The 16,177-nt window shown below is 39.6% G+C and overlaps 1 protein-coding gene across 3 annotated transcripts in view; it reads right to left on the reverse strand.

The window, feature by feature from the left end:
* The window catches only part of LOC140565047 (5'-AMP-activated protein kinase subunit gamma-1-like), a 100,150-nt gene that overhangs the window by 64,040 nt on the left and 19,933 nt on the right, over positions 1–16,177 (reverse strand). The window lies entirely within an intron of this gene.

Here is a 16,177-nt window from a genome sequence, read left to right on the forward strand (position 1 = left end):
AACTCACTAATGCTCATCACTGAATGCATTCAAATCTTCACAGCCAAGTTTGTGCAGATTTGAGAGTTTCAGAGCTTTTGTGCTAACATAAATTAATGCAATAGCCCACACTCTTCAAAAAGGGATTTGTTAAAGGTTTTGTTGTTGTTGTTGTTTTCTAGTGTTATCTAGAACCATAACAAGTAGTGCAACAAACCTCTATTTTTCCCATTTTATATAAAGAACCCTTTCTCAGTACTCAGCTCCTTTTTGCTCAGAGATGCAGGAGAGTCAGCAGGACAAGCTGTCTTGTGTCGTCAATGAACCTTCTTCCAGTCAACGGTTTTGGCACACCATCCGTTCAATAAGTCTCACAGAACAAGCCCTTTCTCATAATAATGAGGAGGGCTAAATTTTGAGACCACTGGAGAAAACCCTAATTTTAGATAAATAGATAACGTTTGTAATACCTGACTTTCCCTCTGGGATTAATAAAGTTATCTATCTATCTAACTATTTATCCAAAATTAGGGTTCGTCATTGGAATCAGCCAAGATCCACCAAGAATCACTGGTCCAAACAAACAATCAACCAGTTTAATATTTGGCAGATATGTGCTGTCTCTTACTTTCAGTATAGTTCTTTATTTGATCCATGTTACTTAAATAGACACCTATAAAAAAATGCAGAACTCAGAGAAGCTGGAGCTGGAAATCCAGGAGGTGTCTACTGAGTGCAGTAAGCTGAACCCCTAGTCACTCCATGACTAAGAGCAGGTGTGGAAGAATAAGAGGAGACAGGCTGGTGAAGGGGTGTGAAAGTTGGAAGGGAGAGAGGATGATTTAATAAAGTGTAGGATGAAGTGCAGGAAGAGTTATGGGCCTGGTCCTTCTCCCAAGCCTAAGTTATTTCATAACCATAATCCATAAACCATCTGCCAATGCAGTTAAGAGTAAATCGGAAGTGATCAGTGTGGATCTGATAAATATGCTTCTGCTTCACATTTTTACATAGAAAAGATTGTAGAAAACATAGTTCTATAGAAATGAAGTCAGAATTGTCCGCTATTTTGTCAAATCTGCAACCAGAGTCTGCACAGTAGAGACCACTCATTTGGTAGACCTGCCCACCATCTCCCAGACCAAGCATGTCTTAAACCGCCTTCACTGAGCTTACAGCACAGAAGGAAAGTGGACTTTTCAAACCCACTCAGAGCTCATGCCCACTAGGTTTTGGCCAAATGTGTTTTCTTATAATGAACCTGAGAGAATATACCAAATAAACCAAAGTTTAGAGAAACACGCAGGGTGTTGTAATGCAAAATTGTCCCCAAAGAATTACTAGAAATACTAACCCCTATAGTACATATATAAAACTCAGAATAAGATAAGTGTTGATTCACTGACACTTGGATAGTAAATAAAAGGTATTATGTATCACGTATTTGCATTGTAGAAATTCCAACCTCTGGTTCCTTCATCGCCACTGTAAAGAGTCTCTATAATGCACTATTCACATCAGACCACTCTAAATGACTTTATTTATTTTTATCTCTACCAGTTATTATAGTTATACAGATATACTTTTGGGTATGCTTTGAGGTATGCTTTTGTTCTGAAAGGGAGAATGGCAAAATAATTGCTGCCAGTCACTAATGACGACTTTTCAACGACCACAGTGAAACACACACCGCAAAAGAACTCAGTAAGCCACCCACAGCTTTTTGTCTTTGCCGTCAATAATTACTTTTCACATTTCAATGTTTGCTCATGCTGAAGGAAGGGAAAGAAAGACGCAGGGTTTCACCCAGCTTAACACTGCCATGAAAAACACTCCAGCTCCGTGGGAGAGCAATCCATGTTTTTTGCCCCTTAAACAACCACCCAGCTCATTAAAAAGACAAAGTAGGTGCCCTCAGCAGTTTTTTGTAGATGCACACTGCGCCATTCCAGGCCAGGTAAAGGCTTGTGAAACGCTCGCCTAAATGAGACGTCATTAAGTTTTAAGACCACTGCTGCATTATTTACTTCTTGCATTATTCAACTGCGGCTCTTTGCTTGCTGCACTCCTGAACAAAGCCTGGGATGGAGAAAGCTGGAGGGTTTTTGAAGAAACAACAAGCAGTGTTTTCACTTTTCACACGTTACTGGGCCAGAGCTGGATGACCCATACTTTCTGACTGTTTTAGCTGGGAAAGGTTTTTTCCCCACTTCATAGGGAAATTCCCCTTAGATGTTCAGAGCTAATACTGTTGATAAGTTTTCCATATATATGTAATTATGTAGTTACATGTAATGTAACATGTAACATGTATTGTACATAGCGCTGCTGTCCAGTGAAAAACCTCCATTTTCTCCATTTTTGTCCATTTTTAGTTTTTCTCTTCATTTAAACCCTGTAGGTGCTCTGTACACTGTGATTAATTCTGGATGAATGGACCAATAGAAATGCTCCAAAATGACTTGAAATATAAAATCTTTTTACATTGGCTTCCATTAAAAGTTAAGGTTTTTCCTTTTCCTGTAAAGTGGCTATTTTGGAGATATATGTTTTTCATTGGACAGAGACAATATATAATAAAGTACATAGTTACATAATGCATATTAACACATTTACATTTCAACAGTTTCAACAGTTTGTTTCCAAACATCCAAATCGCAATAAAACTTCTGCACTTTCTGAAAACTTCTGCTATTTTCAAGAAGCTAAGCAGCAAAGTAACAATATACAAGTAATTTTGTGATGTAATGAGAATACAAGTAACAATGTAATGTATTCTGTTATTTTTAATCAAAAAATACAACTAGTTAACAGAGACACCATAAAAATAGGAGTATGTTAAATTTACTACTATGCAACAATCATAATTTTTCAGATGCACAATTATTTTTTCATTTTTACAAACTTTAGTTGTACTGCATAGTTACAACCAAGACGATTGGCTGGTTGAGTCCCAGCATTCATTTTTTACAGTGAGTTTTTCACAGAGTAAAGTCTATGACCAAATAAAATTAAAGTCCAGTCCAGTTCTGGTTTGCCTTGTTTAAAGATGCCTTGTTAAAATCTATTTCTAACTTGTCTTTGTTTGTCATTTGTTATCATCCAGCCAACATGCTCATGTGGCGCCAACATGTAACCCATGAACAAAACTTTCTGGTTCCCAGTTGGGCTAACCATACAGGCCCCATATGGGCATATCATCTGGACACTAGCAATAACTACAGCTAATGGGATACACAATGTTTTATTTGGCCCTTTGAACGAAGGATAAGATTTATAAAACCAATACCTGAGAAAAAATGCCTGTTTCAAGACAGCTTACGATAGTCACACAATCAAAACTGGAGTAGTAATGACGATTAAAGCTCTGCAGGAGTCCACATCTGCGATTCTTCACAGTTGGAGTATTTTGACCATGGAATTAATCAAGCAATCAAATAATGTCAAGCACACTGCTACACTGGCTGAAAAGAAGGGCATGTGTAAGCAGTATTAAAACAGGCTTTGGCCTAATTACCTCGTCTCCCTTGACGTTTTCTGTTGGGTCCACTAACGGCCTTGCTAAAGCTTTCCTAAACAAGCTCATTTGAGCCCAAAAAGTCCTAGTGGTGTGCAGGGAGTCGCTAATCCTCTAAAATCCCCCTCTGCTCCCTCACCTCTTCAAAGCTTTAAAGTCAATGAGATGGAAAAAAGGGGGAAAGAACTTTTTCAAACCAAAATGCAATTAGCAGCGCAGGCCAGACACAAAGTGCATGAAGAAAGATGTCCTTTGCTTCTTCTAGCTGATATGCCCCATAGGGACTCAGGGTGCTTCTTGTTCAATGTTTCTTGCATCCCATCCAGCTCACCTGCTTTGTGTGGGATCAAAGCCCTCAGCCATGTTTCATTTCGCTCGGCTTCAGATCCGGAACTGAATGCGGCTTTCATTTGGAAGGGAAAGATGCCAGGACCTGGGAAATCTAAGAGCTGCACTGTTTTCTACTTAAGGTCACCTTGAGCTCCTGGATGGGGGCCAGTTACAGTCCCTTTGGCACACCTTCCATTTAGTCACTTTAGTAATGCTTCATGAGAGCACAAGGCCTTTGCTGGGTAGAGTTTGAAGGCATAGAATAATGGAGTCCAAGCAAATGGCATATGACATGGCATGAGCTCCTGATTTGGTGTGAAAAAAAATCCTTTAGTTTTAGCCAAATTGCTAGTTTTTCATATGGGCAGCCTTTTAAACTGAATGCCTAAACAGGGCACATTACAGCATCTAAAATATTATATGAATAAAACAGAAAAGTGCATGACTGTGAATGTATCACTTGCTAATATGTCAGTGCTGGCTGTGCTAAGCTGAGCTGGACTCTCGCTGAGCTATTTTAACCAACTTAGCCATACTTAGCTTCATCGTACAGTAACAGTAAGTCAACAAATGTATGAACTAATTACAGTCAAGGGGAGGTCTCAGAACAAATGATGTGGTGATTTGGACCAATCACAGTCAGGGGGAATTCCTCAGAACAAATGATGTTGTGATTTGGACCAATCACAGTCAGGGGAAAGCCCTGACTACTTGCCCTGAGGAAAGCCCTGACTACTTGCCAGTGAGCTATTACACCATGTGGGAGACCGGGGTTTGATTCTCAGTCTGGGTGACTGTGCTGCGCTACACCAATAAGAGACCTTGGGCAGGACTCCTAAAACTTCACTGGCCCACCTCTGTAATACGAGTAACCTTGTAAGTCGCTCTGGATAAGAGCGTCAGCTAAATGCCATATATGTAAATGATGTGGTGATTAAGGCCAATCACAGGCATCAGGAGTTCTCATAACAAATGCTGTGCTAATTACAACCTATCAGTCAGGGGCAGGCCTCTGAATACACAACAGTGTGATTTGGACCAATTGCAGTCAGGGGGAGGGCTTACAACAAACAACGTGGTGTTTAAGATTGATTGCAATTAGGGGTCAGTTCCAGAACAAACAATGCCGTAATCAGAACCAACCGCACAGAGGGGCAGAAATATTAGCTAGATGACAGTTGGTACTCAAACAGTCAAGGTCTCTTTATGTGCATTTGCAAAATAATTTAGGAAAATAAACAGTGAGGCAGACAGTTTGTCAGCTCTTGTCTGTTAAGTGGACCAGTCTTTCCCGTTCCTGACACTGGAGAAGCAGTATGCTGTATAGATTTCCTTGCTTTAACACAGTGATATTTGTTTAGGATGAGTTTTAGCTTAGGTAATTAGAGCAGGAAAACATGAATATGCCGGGGAAAGATATTCCAGGAGCAGGTTAGAAACTAGATCAGTGGAATGAGTGCAGTAACAAAGATGTAATAAAGTCTGCACTCCTATTTACAAGACATGCTCTTCAAACTTGCACGTCCTTCTTTGTAAATACAGGCAGGCTCCCTAGAGTCTCTGCCGCCGACCATGAACTCAATATTGCCTGATAAGGCCTGGCCTAGCACAGGAATGCATGGCACGACGATGACGGGTCATGGATGTTATTTAGACTTTATCAACACATTATTCAGATGTTGACTGTAAAACGAAGTGGTACAAAATTTTAAAAAAAAAAGTGGAGGTTGAAGCCTTAGCCTTAGTTTATCAGTCCTATCGGCCTTAGCCTGCTTTCATACCCTATTGTCATTTGTTTTTCTTTATGATCAAAACACTGGTAAGTAATGATGGCCATCATTCCCAGGGAGATAACCTACGTAACAACGGTCAGAGATGAGTCCCAATCATTAGCTCATCCCCAAACTGATAAACAAACACGCACCTCCCAGGGGTGTTGTGGGTGTGCGTTTGAGAATAAAAAGACTTACCGCAGGTCTCCAGATTTCAGCAAGGGTCAGATGAGTGCTGAGAGGCCTTATCTTTCACTCTGTGTAAAGAGGAACCCACACCCTAAAGGCTAAACTTAGCCATAGAGCCTGGGCCTCACATCAGGATCAGTTAGCCTGTGTTACATAACTTTAACACAGTAGCAGCCTAGTCTAAACACACTGACCACAAACCCAGATCACAAGTCACAAGTAAGTAGGGCAGTGCAACAAAACAGGACTCTAGCCGTTGATCAGCATAAAGGTAAACACAGATTGCTTATATGCAGTCCTGGATCATTAAGGTATTGCCCTACTTGTTTCATGGCCCTCTACCTCTACTTCATTCACTGAAGCTACACTGCTACACTACACTGAATATCCAGTATCTAGAAGAAACACCAACGTATCTTCTAAAGGATACGGATTACAAATGGCATTCCCAGCCACCTCCCATCCACTTCACTCTGATAGTATGTACCAAGATGCACAGATTTGACCTCATCATCTAAATCCTGAATAACAGTCAAATTAGTTTGCTCTCCAGTTAGCAATGTACAAGCCTTAAATGTGCAATGAAAACTTTTTATATTTTGTAATAATTGCTCACACTGGCCCCCTAGTGGACCAGTGGGTACATGCATACAAAAACTAATGACGATCCATGGGCCAGCTGATATAACTTGTGAGTACTGAAACAGCAGAAGCTGCAAATGTGGAGTGAACCAGTGAGGTCAAATCCTTATACAAGACATATAGTGCTGGCCCAGTCAGTATGTTCCAGGCTGCATTTTGACAAGTAATCACCATTTAAAACAGGAACAATGCATTAATAAGGAGCCTCCCAAGTGCGTACTACTCAACAACACTATTAAGGTATATACTATACCAATCTTAATAGTGCATGTTTGGCAGGTGAGGGCACAACATATTAACATGCTAATCCGCCCGAAAATAGGCTGTTCTTCAGCTGCCATTGCCATTGCACTCGCATCATTGCCCCCCCCCCCCCCCCCCCATTGATTTATTTTTCTAGACCTGAGTATCTCCTCCCCTTTTGTTTCACACAGCATTGTAAGACAATAGTGTCTATTGAAACTATACCCTTAAACTGACAAGTATGCATTGAGCATTTTGCCACTGTTGGGCAAATGCAGATAATGCTAATGATAGTGGGTACATTACACACACAGTGTAGCCTATGGAATGATGAAGCATCAGGTGCTGAGGTGGTGGTACTGGGAGGCTCCAAATAAAAATCTGCTTAGGGCCCCATGACGGCTTGGGCCGGCCCAGATGATGCATTTAACCAAGTGTAATTTGTGAATTTGTAACACTTTTCATGTATCTAACAATAACAGTTAATCAGACTTTGCTGAATACTAGCATCTGAATACTACTGTAAATATAGATACATAACAAATGCCAGAGACATGAATCATACTATTCAAATTATTCAGGCCAGTCTTAAAGGCATCCATTTAAAATGCAGAGCAGCACATCCATTCTTCTCCCAAAGATGGAGAAGAGGAGGGTAGGAACATGGAGTAGGCCCAGGTCAGCTGCACAGGATTGAGAAAGAGTGTGAGTGAAAGGGAGTGTTATGACAGTCACGCTGAAGAGACAAGGCCTCTAAGACTCCTGAAGCCACCACATGACCTTTCCCACTAACCAATCAGCTGCCATGGACTGTCTGCTGTTTATTTGACTGTTGCTTGGTAACTAGAGTTGTGATGGGAAAGGAATTAGAGCCATGCGGGTCCAAGTCTTATGAAGTGCTGCAGGGCCACAGCTTGTCACAGATTACACCTCATAACTCTCCATATTATCCTTCTCTTACACATGCATGCATGCACGCACATACAAACACACAGTAAATATTACACACACAGGTTTATGTGTTTAGAGTTTAAGAATATGGGGTCGTATATTCAGTATGTCCCATATGTGGGCTTATTATTGTGTTGTATTGTCAGGATCATAAAAAGCTTGTATGTCAACTGTTACTTTATAGAAGAAGAAAAATGAACTTGTGTATGTTAATGTATGTTAAACCAATTAGCAATTAGCAGATGTACCTTGAAATAACAGCTTCCAAATCATTGTGATTTTCCGCTGACTATAATAGGAAGAATGGTGTCTCTGGCATTACCAATCTGGACCTAAAGGCTGCTAGCACACCATGTAACTTTGGTAACTCTGCATAACCAGAGTCTTGTAATATTACTTACATGTCAGTGCACATGCTTCTTTCACTTGTCAACAAATGCACATGTATTTTACACACAGCAGTGGGGTAAAAGTGATTTTCACTCGGCAACGGTATGGGGTTGGGGGGCAGGTGCGAAAAATTGCTATAATTCTTGCTTCTTGCTTTAAGCGTAAGATTTTATTTTTTAAAAATCTAAATGAATTCTATTTCTATTTGCTCAATTCTATTTATTCATTTATCATGAATGTTCATGCAATGTAAAAGGCTGCTGGTGTTTTTGAAGGCTGTTAAAAAAGAGCAAGTAAAAGATACACTACTGTTCAAAAGTTGGTTTGGAATCACCATCCAAAAGCACTTCTGACAGTGTATGGAAGCTAAAGTGACGTGTGTTTTTAAGATTGAGGGAAATTATGCACCAGCTCTGATCCATATTTGTCCAAATATATTTCCTCACCATAGCAACCATCTGTAGGTGATGATCAGTGATGTAGTTTGTGTGAAATGGTTATTTAATAAGGAATAGCTTAATATTTGTAATAGTAACTTGTATTTTCCCCCAAATTAGACATTACATTTAGCATATAAACAATACTTGCTTTTTAAAGTATGACCATTGTTAGTGGTATTTCTGGGTCAAACTGGGTCTAAACCATAAACTTTACCTCAATTTTAAAGGTTAAAACAAATAGAAATAAAAAAAGAACTTCGTTCTGATTGTCTCATACAATTGGGACAGCTCTTGTCCTGGGACTATATGAAGCACAAACACACACAGGTTTGGTGCCTTGTGGACACACCCAGACTCCTTTATGAGTCCCAAAAGCTCACCAGCAAAATTCCGACTCGAGAACAGAGAATTAATGAGCATCAGTGAACGCAGCAGGTTTCCACTCAGATCCTACACACACATACACAAAGACACAGAAGCCCGCTAACAGTCATATCCTCTCTCCACACACACGCTCTTGCTGAGTGGAACAGATGATCCTCAACAGGAGAACCTAGAGCTGCTTAAACCTCTCCATCAAAATGACAAAAAGAGGGAGTTATCGGTCAGAGCTATTCAATAAACCTAAAGATCTGAGCTGCTCTTTTAAAACTGGCTAGCCTTATATTACCTACTTAGCATATTTATAGAGCTGTGTCAGAACTCCTCGATCTAATATAGGCTCAATTTCCTATTTCCAAGTGATGCAAATTTATCACCAAGCCCCTGAAATCCCCTCTCAAGCCCCAAACCTTTAGTGGCCAATTCCAGCCATTCCTGGAGTGTATCCTCTATGTGTGATTTTTCCATTCAGTGACGCATGTGTGAGGAAGTTTGAGCTCTTCTGAAGATGGATGAGCAGAGTTTGGAAGCTAAGTGTCATGTGTGATTGGGATTGAGTGAAATCATGCGCCAGCTTTGTTCCAGATTTGTCCAGATATATTGACCTCATACAGCACCAAAAAACTCTTAAGGCCGAGTCAGTCACCTGACCTCAACTCAACTGTTGATTGAGCGAGTCTTTCACTGGCTGTAAAGTTTACACTGCAATCATACACCAATGGTATTGGTGGTAGTGTTACTGCTAGGTTTCAGATCAGTCCACTACCCAAAACGTAGCCATCCTGGAGCTGCTCTTTAACAGAAACTGACCATTAATGTACAGCTAGCGGATGGCTACAGGACTACAGTCTCGACCTACATGGCAGGTAAACTTGCCAGTGAGTACTTGAAAACACAGCAAAGGCCACAACAGGTGTTCTGTGGTCCCTGCAGTTCTATGAACTTTAGTTCCATCTAGTGGCCACATATGTGAATTACATGGGCACTGATTATGGTCCAGACACAATTATTAAGCATCATCCAGAAACACCACCAATATCCCCAGTATGTCCAGGGTTCTACTAAGCCCTAAGCTAGTTTTTTCAACCATGACTTCCACCTGCAGCATATTTCTCTTTCACAAAAAGCCACGTTTTTGATAGTGCCTTATCATTGACCGAGCTACACTTGTGATTCCTGACCACCAGACGTCGCCCTAACCTTACAAATCCTCTCAAAGAGCTGCGCAACAGTTTTGCTTACTTTGCACCTCCTTGTGGCTCTGCTGTGATGCTGTGGGGATGACACAGCACCATCCCATACTTGGCATTTGTATTACTTCTTCACTAATGCACTGCTAATGGCCACTTAGCTATTCTTTCAAGCAATGAGCTCGAGTCTAACGTCTATTTATGTGAGGAGAACTGGAATTAAACGAACAGCCTTTTGATTTCTGTTGGGAAAATACAACTCTAGTCAGCCTCTGGATGCTCCTTTTTACACGCTTATGTAAGTGTGACCCAGCAGTAACAGCTTCTTTGAGCTTGTCTGCAGAGTCTCAGGTAGCGGTGTCATACTCTCCCTGAATAACAAACACTGCACACAAAAGCTGCTGTCCATCAGGGATCATCAGCCTCAGTACCACTGCAACAAACACTCCCATCTAAGAGCAGCGAGAGCAACAACTCAGCTTCCGCAACATCACTCTCTGTACTTCTCTCCTCTTCAAGGCCTCGTTCAGATGATGTCAACAAATTAACAAATGCTTCTGTCAATTTTGACAACAAGAATATACTATACACCTTCTGTAGTGTATACACTATATACCTATACGTACTATACACATTTACTACACAACGTGCTACGCACTGTACCCTTTATGCTGATCAATGTAATCATAAAAAAAAATTCTCTTGGTTGAAAAGAAAGAGTTTGGAATAGTTTGTAAATATTAAGTTTTTAAATGTTTTTAAATGTTTTTGGTCTATACAAAACCAGACATTCATCATCATGGCTATGATGTCACATGCATGAACATATTTACATATTATGGACAACTATATGTACTTTTGTTTTGTTTTTTTTGAAAGAAAATAAATTCTCTTTCAAAATGTACCATTTACTCTCTATTCCATACAGTCCATATCTGGACATTGCAATTGCATTACAATGTATTTACAATGCATTTACATACCCCACCTATTCACACTGCAGTTAACAAAAGTGTTCCGCTCTGAGGAACTAAAAAAAGGCACAGTACAGGGCAGCCAATCACAGCACAAGTTATTTACATACATTAGTCTTAAAGGCACAGCAATAAAAAAATCCTGTTACACTCTAAGGGCTTAAAGAGAGGTTAAAAAATGGTTCTGTAAAACCAATTATGGTACATGAAACGACACAAGTTGTAAGTTCTACAGCGTTTAGTTTCTTCATCTTTCTTTATTTCTTGATTTCTTGATTTTAGTTTGTTTGTTTGTTTGTTTTGTATTTTTTTCTTTTATTTATGTTTATCCCATCCTTCTTACCATACTTTCTTTTACTCCTTTGCTTTTTTTTTCATATGCTCCTTTCGTCCCTTTCCTTATAATTGTTCCTTCTTTCATTTATTTAATGAAATTTAATGAATTTCCTTATATCCTTTCTTCATTCCTTCATTTTTTTTTACCTTCCTTCATTTCTTTTTGTTCCTTCCTTCCATCCTTCCTTCCCTTGTCTTCTTTCACGATGATAACCAATAACAATATATCAGTACTACAGAGAAACATGTGTCCAGTGGAGGTCACACAGGCAGGAAGACTAGAGCGGAGTCAGAGGCCCCTGGGTCAGCGAAAGACAGTTACCGAATCCGTCAAAACAAAATTCCAGTCGATCCAGTTGCCTAATCAGACAGCAACGGTGGCCTAGATCCATGATCCTATACACAGACACACCTCCACTGTATGTCTGTGTGCTTGTGTGTGTTTGGAAGGAGGGCGCATTTCCTGACCCTGTTCCATCCATGTCATAGGTTTAATTAAGTGAACAGGAATGATATGAAGTATCTGACTGTAATCCCATTCACTCTGCTCTTCCTCAGTTACGCTCTTCCTCGGGGCAGATCAATAGTGTTGGTTTTTCCGCAGACGGAGTGTGTGAGCCAGGAAGAGCGGCCAGGCCGGGTGGTTATGTAAGAGCGTGTGTGGATGGGCGCTTGTGTTCACTGCTGTGGAAAACAGCATGTGAAGAGCTTGTCTCTCGCCCACACACGCTCGCCCACACACTCCGCTACCCAGAGAGTAGCCATCCTGACATTCTAGCCTCTTTCATTCACTGCTATCACTAAAAGATTGATTTTTTACAACTGTGTAGTAAGGCAGAGGCGTATCTGAATAGTGTGGACCCCTGCAGTCCACAGCATACGTGCATGCATTTGTGCTACTACTGTTTTCAGTGACATACTTTAGTCCACTGCTACAGATAACAGAATACCTTTCAGGAAGTCTATTTGAGATTACTTAATGGCCCAAAGTTTGAGGCAAGTGTGTAATGATTTAGACATTGTTAGCTCATTTTTGTGACATAAACTTCCATGACTTGTTAGCTAGCTTAGCTAGCTAGCTCCATTGTTCCTGTGTAAAGATGGAAAGCAAAGAATCTAAAGGACCAAACTTCAGATATGCAAATGAATGGGATATTAACATCCATGACTTGTTAGCTAGCTAGTTCCAGTGCAAAAGGTGGAAAGCAAAGAAGCCAAAGAGCCAAAAATTAGACACGCAAATACGTGAGGTATAAACTTTCACAATCACTGTAAAAACCACTGAAAGCAACACACTCTCAAAAGTGAAGCAACCACAGGTGTAGCAGCCAGCCCCATCCATCCCCATGTATTTCAGAGACAAAATCGCCCATCTCACATCTCCTTTTTCTCCTCTTAAATGTCTGTTCATCTCCAGTGACTAATTCTAACAATTTTCCCTGTGCTAATATTGGCACATCCCCCATAGTCTTGATATTTCTCCATTATTGACCCCTCTGCTGCTCTGGCCTTTCTATATGTCCAATATATGTAACTACCAAACCTTTCAAAGAGAAAAAATGTGGTTCCTGAAGGGTGGGCCAGGGGTATAAATTATTCAGTGAGGGATGCTAAAGCTGTGGTTCTGGGTAAAGTGGGCACAGGCTGACCAAAACTGAATAGCTGAAGACTGGAAAAATAGTACCCTGGTCAGATGAATCTGGATTTCTACTGAGGCACACAGATGGAAGTGCCTTGTGTCATCAGTCCAGGCTGGTGGAGGTGGTGTAATGTTTTCTTGGCACACTTCGGGTCTGTTAATACTAGTCAATCATCACTTGAAAGCCACAGCCTATTTGAGTATTGTTGCTGATCATCTGCATCCCTTCATAGCCATGATTTACCCATCTTCTAATGTCTACTCCCAACATGATGATACACCATGTCACAAACATGTCTTGATGTCATGATTTTCATTACCATGACAAATTAGTTTAGTGTTCCTCAGTGGCCTGTAGATGTAGTACATTTGCAGCATGAAATTGCTTCTGAAAAATCTGCAGAAATGATGTGATGTACCAGTTTTTCAGCATGACTCCCACATATTGACAGTACGGACTACAGAGTGAACAATATTTACAATGAATACAATGAAATGAGCCTTTAACCTATTTCTCCATAGGCTGGTAGACTGGTAGCCATAGTGCATTGCTCTGTAACTTTAACAGTCTGGTAAAGAGGCTATTCTGCCTACATTTCACGTCACTGATGGCATGCTATCGTAACCTATGGACCACAATCAGCAGAAGCAGCAGAACTACAGCCCCCCAGGGACCGACAGTACTCCCAACAGCTCCCTTTTTTAATTATAGGTCACTCCACTCTACTCCAATGCCATTGCCCAAGGGGGTCCAAAATACACTTTAATTTAACAGTTGTATACTTTCCTATGTGGGCTAGAATGAAGCCTTGGTTCTTGGTCTATTTACCTGTCATCAAAACTAAACAAGTAAAGTAAAAGACGTCAAACAGGAGCTCTGGGTTTATTGTTCTACTTCTACTTGCTAAACTGCATAATTATGAAACAGCTACAAGTGCAGGGTCTGGTAAGGGTTTGTTTAGCTTTAGGAAGCCACATGTCCCTTTTATGATAAATCTATCTTTAACCACATCCTACAGAAGGGGGTTATCAAATGCCACAAGGAAGTCATCACCATCCTGCTCATTTCAGGAACAAGCATTGGCATCTGAAAGCTAGCTTAGATCGAGGAAGCACAAAGAAAAACTTCCACAGAATTGCATAAAATATATACTGGAAAAAGTGAGGCATTAAATTTAACTGATGCAAATGTATAAAAAAAGTCTTGCATCAGCATTCATGTCTTTAAAGTTCATTTACATTTGCCAATAATTTATATATAAATATATTTTCACTGTCAAATCAAATGTTTTCAATGTTCAATGTTTCAATGTTTATCAAATTTTTAATTTTTTTTTTATTACTGAAAATGTATTTATTTATTTATTATGTATGTCCATTTTATGATAAATGGACCAATAGGAATGGTCTAAATCATATTAGCTCACATTGAGTTATGATCTACAGTACTGTGCAAAAAATAAGTACTATGAAAATGGTTTTAACATCAGCAGGACGTTGATTTCTGCCTGTATAAACCCTATAGAGCTTTAGAATACATGTATTTTATGAAACCACATGACATACATGGCACTGTCTGAGCAGTAAGTGTGTTTCTGACTGTAAATATATTATGTAACATTGAAATTATTAAAAAAAAGTTTTTTTTTTAAGTTCTGCATATCAGTATATGAGTATCAGCATTCTGCACTGTGAAATGCCATGACCAGACAGCACTGTTCTACCACCATTTGTGATTGATTGAGTTTTGTCTTAAAAAACAAGGATAATCAACAAATTGATGAATCTTACTATTTTGCAAAAAATAAGATTCACTATACTATTTTTCCACTCAAACAAAGTGCTGTTCAAAATTACGCATTCAATCCAAAGCTCAAATAGTAATTCTTATGTGCAAAAGCATAATGAGCTCCTCCCCCAAACAAGCCCAAAATTGGTCCTGGGTGCAGACTCATGTTTTCATGTGAAAATGCCCAAAACATCTTTCTGCAGTTCATTTACTGTTTTTAAGGCCAAACTGAGAAAGTTACTTTAGTACTTTAATTTTAAGTTGGCCAGACTTTTTTTTTTTGCACTGCATAAAAAAATAAATCTCCAAAACAGCTACTGTACACCCTCAATGAAAGTCAGTGTTATAAGATTTTATTCCAAGTCAGTTTGGAGCATTTCTATTGGTCCATTCATCCAGAATCATCAAACAGTGTACAGAGCAAAACTATAACTAAACCATACAAAAATAGAGACACATATATTTCATTGAACAGCAGCAATAGGGTATTTGCTAGTAAACGTATTGATATGTTGGTTAGAAGAACACAGTTAGATTTCATGTGGAAATGATGCAGTTAGAGACCTGAAGCTTCTACACTGAGTCAAACCACAGCACTGCACCACTCGTCTAATCCAGGATTCCATTTCCTGTGTCTGAAAAAAGAACAAAATCCATCGCTGTCAACCACAAATCCTCCTGGTTTCTGTCTGTGTCGCTCCGCTCCATCAGGAGAAGGTCATGTCACAGAGTGCCGGAATTCATTTAGTGCAGTCTGCTGTGCTCTAACACACCCACGTCCCCATTAAATCAGCACACCGCATAATTAGCCAAATCACTAAGAGCTCCATGGTGAGCTGCAGTAAAACCACTCTGTGTAGAGATGCTGACTGATGGGCATATCACTCTAACTTTTGTCTAGGGGGATGTTAATATTTGAAGAATCCACCTGCATGACAGTAAACAATATGACGTTATGTGTTATGAACTTAACAGTAATATTAGCTAAAAGTGTAGAAAGTTATGTAAAAAAGTGGTAATACACATATAAAAAAAAAGGAAAAATGAGGACACACAATTAAAACCTTTGTTTTCTTTAATGTATATAAACAGATGATATTCAGTTTAACAATATTGAGAGATTGAGGAAATATAGCTAAATAGACATAAAACTGAAAAGATTTTGTAAAATGTAATAATAAAAAAATATATATATATATATTTTCCTGAAGCTAAAGTTAGGACATGCCTACATGTGTTATTACTTGAAATGCATAAGCTAGACTCAGATGCAGCACATCAGCTGCAGATGATTAGAACATCTTTAGAGGGAATTATGGAGGAGTCTGTCTCATTTAAACCTCGGACATTGCTCATGATTGGTAAAGTGAGTGGGATCACAATGGTGAGATCCAAGGAACTTTCCAATACCTTCA

Source organism: Salminus brasiliensis, chromosome 1 (assembly GCF_030463535.1).
Source record: "Salminus brasiliensis chromosome 1, fSalBra1.hap2, whole genome shotgun sequence".
Taxonomy (NCBI): domain Eukaryota; kingdom Metazoa; phylum Chordata; class Actinopteri; order Characiformes; family Bryconidae; genus Salminus; species Salminus brasiliensis.